Raw genomic sequence first — 16,052 nt, forward strand, 5'->3', positions numbered from 1 at the left:
GCTTACCCATATAAAGTGCTTGTGCTAAAGTAGATGTCCGGTGGGGAAAGAAGTCCCAACACGTTTCGCTGCGTTGCTTCCTCGGGGGGCAGTATACTAGAGATCATTTTCTCTGTTTCTGTACCTGACTCCTGTAAGGACTTTTTATTTTTTGTACTTTAGTCCTAACAGTGCCCTTGTACTATTAATGAATATGTGAATAAAGTGTGTTTGCATTTATAAATTTTCAAGGTGCCTTTTCGTATATACCCATTACAATGAATGGCCGTATAGTACTCATTTCTTCTCTTGTACGATCCATGTATCTTTTGAGTGGCCGAATACGATTTAAATCTATAGGATATCCATCTGTTGCCCAAATTCGTGTTTTATGCACTATCAATATAGGTTATCAAACTTGTTTATTTTGTTTGGAAAAATTAAGGCTTAGAGGTGATCTAATTACAATGTACAAATATAAGAAGGGACAGTACAGAGATATTTCTAATGATCTTTTTTACACCTAGGCCTGTATTGATGACAAGGGGCATACTCTCCATCTAGAGATGGGTGGCAATTTTTAGTAGTGAGATTATGGGACTCTCCATCACATGATATTATAATAAAGACTGGATGGTTTTGCTGAAAAATACTGTATATTACAGGTAATAGATTCTGTGATGGGAAATAAATGCAGGGAACTAGTCAGATTGCCAAATGCAGAGTTGGGAAAGATTTTTCCCTTAAAATGGGGCAATTAGCATCTACCTCATGGGGTTTTTCCCATTCTTTGTATCAACGTTAGGCTATAGGTAGTACAGGATGGATGTCTTCTTTCAATGTGCTGAGTAGGGAAATATACTGTCAGGGGATATCATACTGTGAGTGGTGGGTACACCATGCTTTGTGCGATGGCACTGTGGGGCTATTAAAGGGAACCTGTCAGGTCCAATATGCAGCCAGAACCATGAGCAGTTCTGGGTACATATTGCTAATCCCTGCCTAACCGTCCCTGTATACACTAGCATAGATAAAGAGATTCCCTTGCTAGTCGGCTCCATTAGAATGTTAGTACGCCTCTGTGGGCATGCTGACATGCTAATGAATGCACAGTGTCAGAGTATGATCTCATCTCTTCGCTGCCATACCCGCCTGACACTGGATTTCGGCTCAGTGCGCATGACACCAGAATTTGGGTCATGCGCATTACTTCAATTTGAGGCCAAGACGTGTACACCCGTCTTCATAGTGCGCATGACCGGATCTCCGGGGCCATGCACACTGAGCCGAAATTCAGTGTCGGGCGGCGATGGCGGCGAAGAGGTGAGAGATCATCCTCTGACGCTGCACATTCATTAGCATTTTAGCACTCCCACAGGGACATACTAACATGCTAATGGGGGCGACTGGCCGGGGAACTAACGCTCAGGGAACTAGTCCCCGCGCTCATTAGCATACGATAAAAGATCTTTAGAAATAGTTTTTATAAAGATCTCTTTATCTATGCTAGTGTATACAGGGATGGTTAGGCAGGGATTAGCAATATGCACCTAGAACTGCTCGTGGTTCTGGGTGCATATTGGACCTGACAGGTTCCCTTTAAAGCAGTATCATACTGTGTAAGAAACTGAATGTTAATGGACTTCACTAAGAGTAGTATTTCTATGTGGATCTATGTAAAGAAGTAAGATTGATTAGGGTATAATCCTTAAAAAGGGAATATCTCACCAATTCTACTCCCGGCATTATGTTGTGCTGTGGCACAATATTTGGTAGCTGGACCCCTCCAGTATTCATTCCAGGTACACTAACAGCTGTTATATTGATTTGGTCGTGGAATCAATGATACGGTCATTTCTTGCACGTGCCTCAGGAGACATTTTTCAACAAAGCATAGCCAGGTTGCAAGCTGCAGGGACTACTGTGAGCAGCCTACTTGGCCTAAACGTGTTATCAAGGCGGACAGCAGGGATAGGGAACAGTGATGACCGGGCACTACCATGCTAGGGTGCTTGGTACTCATAATGAGCAGTGCAATACTTGGACAGGCTCGACTTTTTGCGACAAATATTGAAAAGCACTTTCATCAGTAAGTTCTGAACACAGATGTATATTACACTACATGTCTCCTCACAGTGGGAAATTCATCAACGTTCATGTAACATTTATAGATTTTAAGCAGTGAGAGGGTATGTAGTATATACATTACACAGGCATTGAGAGCAAGTTCTCTTCTTGGTTATCCATATCATGTGGCAACACCTGGTTCAAAAGTTGTCCCTTCTGGACTCTGGGTCTGCCGGGAACATCACACAGCAGGTCGTAGTGGATCGGTACTATGATCCCCCCCATCGACTTCAAGTTCCCATAGCGCTGTCCTCTGTGAATGGAAAGCTTTTGTCCAAGATTATCCAATTCGTCAGCGAGCAAGCTGAGCTTCGGATAGGAATACTGCAGATGGAGAAAATCGCTCTCCAGAAAATCGCTCTCCACATGCTACCTGGGATGTCACACCCTCTGCTATTGGGTCTGCCGTGGCTTCACAGACTTGAGCCTGTGTTGGACCTGAGATCCGGAGATGTGCTTAGATTGGGTTAGTCCTGTCACGAAAAATGTTTTGTGCCCTCTAATCTTTCAGGCCAGCCGTGCACCTACAGTGCATACACAGATGTCTCGATAAGGGCCATTTACATGCTGTGACATGACTAACGATATATCGTCGGGGTCCCGGTGTTTGTGACGCACATCCGGCGTCGTTAGCGACATCGCAACGTGACACATAAGAGCGACCTTCAACGATCGCAAAAGAGGTAAAAATCGTTGCTTTTGGAGAGGTCGTTTGTTTACCAAAAATCGTTGTATGTGCAGTAACGAGGTTGTTCCTCGTTCCCTCGGCACCACACATCGCTATGTGTGACACCGCAGGAACATCTCGTTACCTGCGGCTGCCGGCAATGAGGTAGGTGGAGGTGGGCGGGATGTTAGGGCCGCTTATCTTCGCCCCTCCGCTTCTATTGGGCGGCTGCTTAGTGACATCTCTGTGACGCAGCACAAACCGCCCCCTTAGAATGGAGGCGGTTCGCCGGTCACAGCGACGTCACTAGGCAGGTAAGTATGTGTGACTGTTCCTAGCGATGTTGTGCACCACGGGCAGCATTGTGCCCGTGACGCACAACCGACGGGTGTGGGTACGCTCGCTAGCTATCCTGCTAGCGAGATCGCAGCGTGTAAAGTACCCTTAAGGCTGAGACACTGCCACCACATAGGCCGTACAATTGACCAAATGACCTCCTTCCTGATTCCTCACTTTTCCGTAGTCAAATTTGCCCTCTGTAACAGGCGGAGACCCTATCCATGTTCTCATGCATCAAAGAGAACCTGGCAAGGGGATTTATCAGAAGATAAACTGTGGAAAAAAGAAGCGCAATAGGGTCTTACCCCAGTAGCAATGGGGGAGAGAGAGATATGGTACTACTCACCTATAGGGGTTGTGACAGTCAAAACTCCTATAACAGCATGTATGTAGATAAAATTACTCGGAAAAATTAATAAAAACCCGGTTTAGGTATAATCAAGGAAATTACTTTACTGGGAACATAGCTACCCATCACTAAATATACATGTGGGTGCAAATGAGTGAACACACACTTCAGTATCGTGAAAGTTTATATCAGGTCAGGAGCGTGGGAAAAAAACAACCGCGCATGCTCCGACTCAGATATGTAGCAAGTGTAGAGATAGAATCCATTGAAGGGGTGAGGAAAGTTCAACAGCGTGGGAAAAAAACAAGTGCGCATGTCTGCGATCCGTATCTCAGAGGAAAGTATTATGATACCTATATTGTGATTTATGTTGTGTGATATGATCAAGATTTGTGCAGGGGAATAAGGCATTAAAATTAGCGGTTCATTACAAATTAAAAATCGCGTTATTAAGACCTGATAAAACAATTTCTATATAACACCTCACATAAAAACCATACATAAATACGCGTTGAGGGACTGTATAAAAGGCATAAAATATGAAACAACATAGACAATTTTTAGACAAACATTTGAACGATCCCATGATTTTATTCTCAGAACCCAAGGTTTTAGTCCCTCTAAGACGGCTAGGGACCACCTGATTTTTTAGGGTGGAAGCTCTCCGATAGGTTATACCCGGAACGTCTGGGATTGCACCCTTCAAAAAAGGGTCATTCAAGAGAATTCCCCAATGTTTCTTGATGATGCTTTTAATCAAAGCACTATCATTACTGTATGTAATCAGCAAGTTAGAAGCATAATTAAACCCGGTATTATCAACCTGATGGACAATTGGTTTTATTAGATCAAACTGTGTCAAATTTTTGTTAACCTGGTAAGCTTTTTTGATTAGTGGAAGGGGATAGTTTTTGTCTAAACATTTTTCCTTCAACATTTTGAAGGAAAAATTTTTAGACAAAAACTATCCCCTTCCACTAATGTAATGATAGGTTATACCCGGAACTTCAAAGCACTATCATTACATTAGTGGAAGGGGATAGTTTTTGTCTAAAAATTTTTCCTTCAAAATGTTGAAGGAAAAATGTTTAGACAAAAACTATCCCCTTCCACTAATCAAAAAAGCTTACCAGGTTAACAAAAATTTGACACAGTTTGATCTAATAAAACCAATTGTCCATCAGGTTGATAATACCGGGTTTAATTATGCTTCTAACTTGCTGATTACATACAGTAATGATAGTGCTTTGATTAAAAGCATCATCAAGAAACATTGGGGAATTCTCTTGAATGACCCTTTTTTGAAGGGTGCAATCCCAGAAGTTCCGGGTATAACCTATCGGAGAGCTTCCACCCTAAAAAATCAGGTGGTCCCTAGCCGTCTTAGAGGGACTAAAACCTTGGGTTCTGAGAATAAAATCATGGGATCGTTCAAATGTTTGTCTAAAAATTGTCTATGTTGTTTCATATTTTATGCCTTTTATACAGTCCCTCAACGCGTATTTATGTATGGTTTTTATGTGAGGTGTTATATAGAAATTGTTTTATCAGGTCTTAATAACGCGATTTTTAATTTGTAATGAACCGCTAATTTTAATGCCTTATTCCCCTGCACAAATCTTGATCATATCACACAACATAAATCACAATATAGGTATCATAATACTTTCCTCTGAGATACGGATCGCAGACATGCGCACTTGTTTTTTTCCCACGCTGTTGAACTTTCCTCACCCCTTCAATGGATTCTATCTCTACACTTGCTACATATCTGAGTCGGAGCATGCGCGGTTGTTTTTTCCCACGCTCCTGACCTGATATAAACTTTCACGATACTGAAGTGTGTGTTCACTCATTTGCACCCACATGTATATTTAGTGATGGGTAGCTATGTTCCCAGTAAATTGCACCCTCACCATCAGAGGCTCTGGTGAATACTAGTGCAGCACAGGGCAGGTGCTCAGGGTCACGTCACACCCTGCAATCTCGCCCCATTATAAATGGTCCGCACTCCTTGCCTATATGCATGTTCTGGTTAATATGTGCAGTAGGCTGCCTGGACTTGTGTATTACATTTTCCTGTTGTTTACTTCTTTCCCTGCTCTTTCTATGGTTTTGTCCATTATATTTACGTCGCCATCTTGTGTTTGATTGCGGTAATGCATCATCAACTGTAAGTGATGTAACACGTGTACACAGGAACAGCAACGAGGCCAAAAGTAAGTGACTCGCCACCCCATCACAGGCGTTCACACAGCGCACTGTGCCGGCAGACCAGTCCTCCCAGGGAAACTAACAGTTGTCCAACAGAGGAAACTCTGCCCGCGTTCTGATTGGTCAGAGCAGTGACCGGGAGAACACGTGCACTCTGCAGAGCGCTGTGCTGGGAGAGAACGGCATCTTCTGAGAGGTAATGAGTAGCCAGCAGTACAGAGCGTGCCGTGTGCACTGCAGAGGGGAGGCCGGGACCAGAGGGGAGGCCGGGACCGTGCGGTTACAGGGGAGTCTGGGAGCAGAGAGGAGGATGGGAACAGGAAGGTGGGCGTGAGTGAGCAGACTGGAGGTCGGGACCGTGCGAGGGCACGGTGGAGGCTGTGAAGCAGAGGGGAGGCCGGGACCTGAGGGGAGGCCGGGACCGTGCGGGCACAGGGGAGGCTGGGAGGGTCTAGGGTCAGCAGCGGCCTTGTGTACGGGAGCCTCTTGCAGGCCTGTTCGGCTTCTCCCACTTCTGCTCTGTTCCTGAGGACACCGGGTCCCCGCTCTTTCCCGGGCTGCTGCAGGGTTGATTCCCCGGCTTGGTGCCCATAGAGCTGAAGACCCAACTCTCCGAGAAACGCCTGTGACTAGAAGGCCATTGGTTCCGATTCATCAGGATTCTTATGTAAACCGCCTTGAAATGTTGCACCGTTTTTGCGGCATTCTGTAGTATTGTGGCTTATGCCATCTCTGGTGGAGTTTGGGCCGGACACAGCGGGTGACGCGCTACTGCAAATTCAATAAAGTTTACACCACTTCAGTCATAAATCACACCTGGCGTATTCTGCCCCGACTGAGGGACGTTTCTGCTGCAGTCGTGGAGTGTTGGCTTTTGCGTGAATTGGGCACATCTGACCCCAGAACACTGTGTGGTGTCAGTCCACTACTCGGACAGCCCCAGCAGTTACTTTAGGCCGGGGCCACACGGGGCACTACTGCGATGCTTGCATGAGACTCGCGCTGGCAGCACAGCAGGGACTGGGTGTCACTGCGACTGAGGTCCGACCCTGCGAGCGGGCCGGCACGGAGGAGGGGCGAGAGGGATTTCTCTCCCTCTCCTCCGTTGCCGGCTATTGCCATTCTCGCACTGCACTAGCCGTGTACCGCGAGTGCAGTGCGATTTTTCTCTCGCTCCATTCACTTGAATGGGTGCGAGAGAAAAGGGACTCACCATAGGCCGGAGTCACACTTGCGAGAGACTCGCGCGAGTCTTGCATCGCAGTACCCGGCATGGCCTCACACTCTGCTGACAGGAGTGGGTCAGCTGCATGTATTTCTATGCAGTTCAGATACTCCTGTCCGGAGAGTGTGAGGCCATTCCGGGTGCTGCGATGCGAGTCTCGCGCAAGTGTGATTCCGGCCTTACAATCACAACATGCTGCGATTGTTTTCTCGGTCTGACTAGGGCTGAGAAAATAATCGCTCATGTGTGCTGTCACACAGGCTAGAATTGGTCCGAGTGCAATGTGATGTTTTATCGCACTCCACTCCCACCGATTTTCTCGCCGTGTGGCTTAGGCTCTAGGAATTTCTTGAGTGAAGGATTAGCGCACCTCCGTTAAAAAATGCACCAATAACGCACCGAAAAACGCATGCATTTTACAGCGTTTTTGGTGCTTTTTTTGCAAGTTGGTCCCTGCGTTTTTTTAATGCTTTAACAGCAATAAATAATCTAGATAATCGATAGATTAAAGGAGTTGTCCGACATAAACTCAAACATTTTTGGTAAGCTAATCTGTGCTGTATTGTCATATAAAGCACCCCTACATTATTTTTTTTCTAACTTTTGTTCCTCTTGAATTCACCCTTTATTCTCTGCAGCTCCTTGTTTACATCCAGCTCCAGCAAACTTACCACTTCCTGTGCAAAACCTCAGTCAGAGCTGTCACCGCCCGGCCTCAGTGTCCAGCCTCACCCCCTGCACACACATTCCCTGTCAGTATTCTTCCCCAGCACCTGACCTGTTATCACTACAGTATTGCAAATAACAGCCCCACATAGGGCTCTGCACCGCGCACCACATAGGGCTCTGCACCGCGCACCACATAGGGCTCTGCACCGCGCACCACGCAGGACGCTCTGCACCGCGCACCACGCAGGACGCTCTGCACCGCGCACCACGCAGGGCGCTCTGCACCGCGCACCACGCAGGGCGCTCTGCACCGCGCACCACGCAGGGCGCTCTGCACCGCGCACCACGCAGGGCGCTCTGCACCGCGCACCACGCAGGGCGCTCTGCACCGCGCACCACGCAGGGCGCTCTGCACCGCGCACCACGCAGGGCGCTCTGCACCGCGCACCACGCAGGGCGCTCTGCACCGCGCTCTGCACCGCGCAGGGCGCTCTGCACCGCGCTCTGCACCGCGCAGGGCGCTCTGCACCGCGCTCTGCACCGCGCAGGGCGCTCTGCACCGCGCAGGGCGCTCTGCACCGCGCACCACGCAGGGCGCTCTGCACCAAACACCCCCCCCCCCCCTACCCCCATAGGGAACACATGTAGGGAGTACATACTCACCCGTCCTCGGTCCCTGCCGCTCCTGCACGTTCGCGCGGTGTCTGTGCTCTGGATATATCAGCACAGTAGTGACGTCACCGCTGTGCTGAAGAGAGCACAGACAGTCGGGCAGTGATGAGATGCTGCGCTCCCTCTCATCAGCGCTTTCAAATGTACCGGCATCTGTGATCTGCGATGCCGGTACATTTGAATGTGTGATCCTGAGCAGGGGGCCCGGTGCTGACGGTGACACTATGGCAGCCGCCGCCAGGCCCCGCCCCCAGGTCACGGACCCCACAGCAGTGCAGGGGGAGGTTGTGGGCAAAGTACGGGGTGCGGGGGAATGTGTGGAAGGGTGCAGGGAAGTGGGCGGGGACTCCACACTGTAGTCGCCCAGCAGGGCGGCAACATGCTGTTCCAGATTTGCATGTCAACATGGTCCTGGTCCTGCCCATGTTGACATGAAATGACCGGAAGCAGCAAAATTGCGGCAGGAGCAGACACATGACCACTCTGAGCCGGGGGAGAGGGGCTGACAGCAGGGCAGGTAAGTGGTCTCGATCTACTTACCTGCCCCAATGTAGCCCAATAGGGTAATAAAAAAAAAAAAGGCAAAAGAAGCCGGATAACCCCTTTAATGGATAGATAGATAATGGATGGATGAATGGATAATAGAAAGACCTATATAATGTCCCACCTTCCTACATATTCTAAGCTGGCACCCTTTAGTGACTTTCATGTGGCCTTATATTTAGCCAAAAAAATAAATTTAAAAAAAAAACGGCGTGCGGTCTCCCCTATCTTTTGTAGCCAGCTAGGGTAAAGCAGACGGCTGCAACCTGCAAACCACAGCTGGCAGCTTTACCGTAGCTGGTAATCCAAAACAGAGGGCACCCCACGCTGTTATTTTAAATTAATTTTAAAACAAAAAACGTGGGGTCCCCCCCCCCAAATTGGATCACCAGCCAAGGTAAAGCGGACAGCTGTGGTCTGGTATTCTCCGACTAGGGAGGTCCACCGTTATTGGACAGTCCCCAGCCTAAAAATAGCAGGCCACAGCCGCCCTAGAAGTGGCACATCCATTGGATGTGCCAATCCTGGCGCTTCGCCCCAACTCATCCCATTGCCCTGGTGCGGTGGCAAACGGGGTAATATATGGGGTTGATGCCAGATGTGTAATGTCACCTGGCATCAAGCCCTGGGGTTCGTGAGGTCAGGCGTCTATCAGATACCTGACATCACCAACCCAGTCAGTAAGAAATAAAAAATAGACAACAAAGTTTTATTTGGAAAAAAACACTGCGCAAAACATTCCCTCTTTCACCAATTTATTTACAAGAACAATCAAATCCGGGTCCGGCGTAATCCAATAAGGGGGTCCCACGACGATGCATACCATAGTCAATGTCCCAGTCAATGAAGAACAGAATGTTCCCCATTGGCTGGGAGAGTAATGCAGTGACCTGAGCTTACATCAATGGGTCAGCCCAGGTCACTGCAGGGGATGACGAGTGCTAACTTCAGGAGGTTAGATGAGATCATTACCCGCTGTGACGATCTCCTGCTTTCCTGACGTCAGCACTGTCACTGCCTTCTATGCCCGCCGCTTTCTCAGCAGTACCGCGGGAGCCCCTGACGTCTCCGCTAGTGACAGTCTCGGGCCGCCCGCGAGACGGGCATAGAAGGCAGTGACAGCGCTGACATCAGGAAAGCAGGAGATCGTTACAGCAGGTAATGACCTCATCTAACCTCCTCACAGCAGCGCTCGTGATCCCCACGGCTGCTCGCACTGCAGTGCGAGAAGCTGCCGATACTGCAGTGCGGGCAGCTGCTGGGCTGGAGTGGGACACAGACTGCACGGGCACCTGACGGAGGTCACACGGAAGTGCTTCCGTGCGGCTTCCAGGGATTTTGTGGGCCCATTGACTTGTATTGAGTCACTGTCCGTTATCAATAGGACATGTTCCATAATAACGGAGCGGACATACGGCATCCGATGTGTTTTGATTGCATTACAGTCAATGGAGTGAATAACGCAGGTGGCTGCAGAAAAGAAGTGACATGCTCATTCTTTTTCTCAAGAAAATCTACCGAAAGAATTTTCTTAAGAAAAAAATGCAGTGTGTGCACAGCTAATTTTTTTTCCATAGGTTTTGCTGGGGAATGTCTGCAAAAAGGTTACAACCATTTTCTCAAGAAATTTCTGCAGCAAAAACGGACCAAAAACGCAGTGTGTGAACATAGCCTAAAACAATATTTGCCTATAGTGCCTTCCGGGGCTCACAGGACATTGGCTGCAGGGCTCGGGGGTACAATCAGCGACCGCTTCCCTCTCACTTTGTACGATACTGATATCCTGAAGAAGTGAGAGCTTAAAGGCCCTGTCACACACAGAGATAAATCTTTGGCAGATCTGTGGTTGCAGTGAAATCGTGGACATATTGTTCCATTTGTACACAGCCACAAACCTGGCACTGATTGACAACAATTCCACTGCAACCACAGATCTGCCGCAGATTTATCTCTGTGTGTAAAGTGGCCTTAAGGCTGGAAACACATCTATGCGAGTAAAATCGGTCTGACTGGGCTGAAAAAAACTCGGCTGATTTTAGCTCACATTAGGTCCGAGTGTAACGCAAGTGCAATGCTATTTTTGAATAATTTAATGATTTGGCTAGCGTGTGTAATGCGTGTGTTCCTTTTTTTTCTTTGTCGCTCCATTGGGAGACCCAGACAATTGGGTGTATAGCTTCTGCCTCCGGAGGCCACACAAAGTATTACACTTTAAAAAGTGTAACCCCTCCCCTCTGCCTATACACCCTCCCGTGCATCACGGGCTCCTCAGTTTTATGCTTTGTGTTGAAGGAGGCACACATTCACGCAAGCTCCACATTTAGTCAGCAGCAGCTGCTGATTGTATCGGATGGAAGAAAAGAGGGCCCCTAACAGGGCCCCCGGCATGCTCCCTTCTCACACCACTAAGTCGGCGGTGCTGTTAAGGTTGAGGTACCCATTGCGGGTACAAAGGCTGGAGCCACATGCCGTTTTCCTTCCCCATCCCTTAGAGGCTCTGGGAGAAGTGGGATCCTAACCGGTCATCCAGGCACTGGGACCGGGCTCCCTCCGCAGCCCCTGTGGGATTCTGACGGACAGGAGACTGAGTATCATCAGGGACAGGCCCTGCATCATAAAGGTACTCTGTGTCCCCTTGGGGACGGTGCATGGAGCACTTGGTCTCAGACGCTGCAGCGGCTGCTGTTATTGTGTGACGACCGGGACTACCGCGCCGACCGCGCCTGCTTGCCGGCCGCGGTATTAAATTTAGTCCCCGGCTTTTGCGGCCTAGTGCATTAAACTCCCGCCCCCGGGCCTGCCAGTCAGGGGTAAAGGCGGGACGGTCGGCCTGACGCCGACTGTGAGGGCTGGAGCATACTTTAGTGTCCTCCTCCCCCCTCACTCATCACTCTGGGGCACCAGATTCCCACACTTTATTGAACACGCCCACGGCTCCCTCCTCCCCTTAGAACGCCGGCAGCCATGTTTTAAACACATTCTGCCGGTGGAGGACTTCTGGCTGCAGCTCTGGGAGACCCAAGGCAGGGAATCTGGTGGACACACACCGCTCTGGGCGGGGTCGGTAAGCCACACCGGTCACACGGTGCTGGTCCCCCTAGGGTGCCGAACTATATATATATATATATATATATAATTATATTATATTATATTTTCTAGGTTCGGCCGCAGTGTTTAGCCTTTGGCTATATACCCTCAGTGATTACTCTCCTAGGAGAGAACAGCATGTCGGTCACAAGGAGCAAGGGTGCCAAGACACAGGGTTATTTTGCAACCTGTACCTCTTGTGCGGCTATGCTACCTGCAGGTTCCACCTACCCTCACTGTGAGCAATGCTCGGACCCTGTGGCACTCGCTCAGCCGGAGCCTCGGGCACTGGTGGGACCCTCGGCCCAGGTAGAACCGCCGGCCTTCCCTGTCCAGGCGGCAGGGACAGAGTTTGCAGTTTTAGCTGAGAAACTCTGAGTCACTTTCACAATCCATGGCTCAGTCTATGGACAAATGGTCTGCTAAGATACTAGAAGCTTTGCAGTCCAGACCGGCCCTTACACAGGCCCCAGGCACTGCGGGGTCATCGCCCCCAGGCCCCTCTCGGTCTGCGCCGCAGCATGCTCCTGGGGTGGCCCCTAGGTATCACGTGGAGGACTCCGGCACGGACCGCAGTCCCAGACCGGCTAAGCGGGCTCGCTGGGAATCTTCCCCGACTTCATCACACTGTTCGGGGTCTCACCTTGAGGACTCTCTGGAGGATGAGGCAGAGGTCGCAGCCCAGGGCTCTGACCCTGACGTTGCTCTCAATCTTGATACACCTGAAGGGGACGCCATAGTAAATGACCTTATAGCGTCCATCAACCAGGTGCTAGATCTATCTCCCCCGCCTCTACCTGTGGAGGAGTCGGCTTCACAGCAGGAGAAACACCAGTTTAGGTTTCCCAAACGTACACGGAGTGCGTTTTTCGATCACTCTAACTTCAGAGATGCTGTCCAGAAGCACAGAGCTTTTCCGGACAAGCGCTTTTCTAAGCGCCTTAATGACACACGTTTCCCCTTCCCCTCTGACGTAGTCAAGGGTTGGGCTCAATGTCCCAAAGTGGATCCTCCAGTCTCTAGACTGGCGGCTAGATCCGTAGTAGCAGTGGCTGACGCTTCATCGCTCAAGGATGCCACTGACAGGCAGATAGAGCTCCTAATGAAATCCATCTTTGAAGCCACAGGCGCGTCTTTCGCACCGGCCTTTGCAGCCGTGTGGGCACTCCAAGCTATCTCAGCTTGTCTGGCTGAGATTAATGCGGTCACACGTACCTCTGCTCCGCAAGTAGCGTCTTTGACTTCTCAGGCGTCGGCTTTTTCGTCCTACGCCATGAACGCCGTCCTGGACTCTGCTAGCCGTACAGCGGTAGCATCCGCCAATTCGGTGGCAGTCCGCAGGGCCATGTGGCTACGCGAATGGAAGGCAGACTCTGCTTCCAAGAAGTTCTTGACCGGTTTGCCTTTTTCTGGCGACCGATTTGTTTGGCGAGCAATTGGATGAAATTATTAAGCAATCTAAGGGAAAGGACTCGTCCTTACCCCAATCCAAGCCAAAAAGACCTCAGCAACGGAAAATTCAGGCGAGGTTTCGGTCCTTTCGGCCCTCAGCCAGATCCCAATCATCCTCGTCCATCAGGCCACAGAAGAGCCAGAGGAACTCTTCTGCATGGCGGTCTAAGTCACGTCCTCCAAAGACCGCCGGAGGCACCGTCTCCAAGGTGGCCTCCTCATGACTTTCGGCCTCCACAAACCGCATCCTCGGTCGGTGGCAGGCTCTCCCGCTTTGGCGACGCCTGGTGGCCACATGTCCAAGACCGATGGGTGAGAGACATTCTGTCTCACGTTTACAGGATAGAGTTCTGCTCTCGTCCTCCGACTCGTTTCTTCAGAACATCTCCGCCCCCCGAGCGAGCCGAGGCACTTGCTCAGGCGGTGGACACTCTGAAGACAGAAGGAGTTGTGATCCCCGTTCCCCTTCAGGAACGTGGTCGCGGTTTTTACTCCAACCTGTTCGTGGTGCCAAAAAAGGACGGATCATTCCGTCCCGTTTTGGACCTCAAATTGCTCAACAGACATGTGAGAACCAGACGGTTTCGCATGGAATCCCTCCGCTCTGTCATCGCTTCGATGTCACAAGGAGACTTCCTAGCATCGATCGACATCAGGGATGCTTATCTCCATGTGCCGATCGCACCAGAGCATCAACGCTTCCTGCGTTTCGCCATCGGGGACGAACACCTTCAGTTTGTGGCACTGCCTTTCGGCCTGGCGACAGCCCCACGGGTCTTCACCAATGTCATGGCATCCGTTGTGGCGGTCCTACACTCTCAGGGCCACTCGGTGATCCCTTACTTAGACGATCTCCTAGTCAAGGCACCCTCCCGGGTGGCATGTCAACACAGCCTGACCGTCGCTCTGGAGACTCTCCAGAGGTTCGGGTGGATCGTCAATTTCCCAAAGTCCAAATTGACACCGACCCAATCACTGACTTACCTCGGGATGGAGTTTCATACTCTCTCAGCGATAGTCAAGCTACCGCTGGACAAACAGCGTTCACTACAAACAGGGGTGCACTCTCTTCTTCGGGGCCAGTCACACCCCTTGAGGCGCCTCATGCACTTCCTGGGGAAGATGGTGGCAGCAATGGAGGCAGTCCCCTTTGCGCAGTTTCATCTGCGTCCACTCCAATGGGACATTCTCCGCAAATGGGACAGGAGGTCGACGTCTCTAGACAGGAACGTCTCTCTTTCCCTGGCAGCCAAAACCTCTCTTCAGTGGTGGCTTCTCCCCACTTCTCTGTCGCAGGGAAAATCCTTCCTGCCCCCATCCTGGGCTGTGGTCACGACGGACGCGAGTCTGTCAGGGTGGGGAGCGGTCTTTCTCCACCACAGGGCTCAGGGAACCTGGACTCCGCCAGAGTCCTCCCTTCAGATCAATGTTCTGGAGATAAGGGCAGTGTATCTAGCCCTAAAGGCGTTCCATCGGTGGCTGGAGGGCAGGCAGATCCGCATACAGTCGGACAACGCCACGGCGGTCACGTACATCAACCACCAGGGCGGCACGCGCAGCCGTCAAGCCTTCCAGGAAGTTCGGCGGATTCTCCTGTGGGCGGAGGCCACAGCCTCCACCATCTCCGCAGTTCACATCCCGGGCGTAGAAAACTGGGTAGCAGACTCTCAGTCGCCAGGGCATGGACGCGGGGGAATGGTCTCTTCACCCGGACGTGTTTCGAGAGATCTGTCGCCGCTGGGGAACGCCGGACGTCGATCTCATGGCGTCACGGCACAACAACAAAATCCCGGCATTCATGGCACGGTTTCAAGATCACAGAGCTCTGGCGGCGGACGCATTAGTTCAGGATTGGTCGCAGTTTCGACTTCCCTATGTGTTTCCTCCTCTGGCAATGCTGCCCAGAGTGTTACGCAAGATCAGGTCCGACTGCCGCCGCGCCATCCTTGTCGCTCCAGACTGGCCGAGGAGGTCGTGGTACCCGGATCTGTGGCACCTCACGGTAGGTCAACCGTGGGCACTCCCAGACCGTCCAGACTTGCTGTCTCAAGGGCCATTTTTCCATCTGAATTCTGCGGCCCTCAACCTGACTGTGTGGCCATTGAGTCCCGGCTCCTAGCGTCCTCAGGGTTATCTCAAGATGTCGTTGCCAGGAAACCAACGTCCGCCAAGATCTATCACAGAACTTGGAGGATCTTCTTATCCTGGTGCTCTGACAAGGGTTTTACTCCCTGGCCCTTTGCCTTACCCACATTTTTTTCCTTCCTTCAATCCGGAATGGACAAGGGTTTGTCTCTCGGCTCTCTCAAGGGACAAGTATCGGCGCTTTCCGTGTTTTTTAGCGTCTAGCCAGGCTTCCGCAGGTCCGCACGTTCCTGCAGGGAGTTTGCCACATAGTCCCACCTTACAAGCGGGCGCTAGAACCCTGGGATCTTAACAGGGTGCTAAGGGCTCTTCAAAAACCACCTTTCGAGCCGCTACGGGATATCTCTTTATCACGTCATTCGCAGAAGGTGGCTTTTCTAGTGGCAGTTACATCGCTCCGTAGAGTGTCGGAGCTAGCAGCGTTGTCATGCAAAGCCCCCTTCCTGGTTTTTCACCAGGATAAGGTGGTGCTGCGTCCGGTCCCGGAATTTCTCCCTAAGGTGGTATCCCCTTTTCATCTCAATCAGGATATCTCCTTACCTTCTTTTTGTCCTCATCCAGTTCACCAATGTGAAAAGGAGTTG

At 50.6% G+C, this 16,052-nt stretch overlaps 1 protein-coding gene across 1 annotated transcript in view; it reads left to right on the plus strand.

Moving 5' to 3' along the window:
• Positions 1–5,787: 5,787 nt before the first annotated feature.
• The window catches only part of RPP30 (ribonuclease P/MRP subunit p30), a 142,219-nt gene continuing 131,954 nt past the window's right edge, over positions 5,788–16,052 (plus strand). Inside the window, exon 1 of the mRNA XM_075348752.1 lies at positions 5,788–5,871. The gene's annotated coding sequence lies outside the window, so the exon portion shown is untranslated. The remainder of the gene's footprint in view (positions 5,872–16,052) is intronic.

This window comes from Anomaloglossus baeobatrachus, chromosome 5 (assembly GCF_048569485.1).
Source record: "Anomaloglossus baeobatrachus isolate aAnoBae1 chromosome 5, aAnoBae1.hap1, whole genome shotgun sequence".
Lineage (NCBI taxonomy): Eukaryota > Metazoa > Chordata > Amphibia > Anura > Aromobatidae > Anomaloglossus > Anomaloglossus baeobatrachus.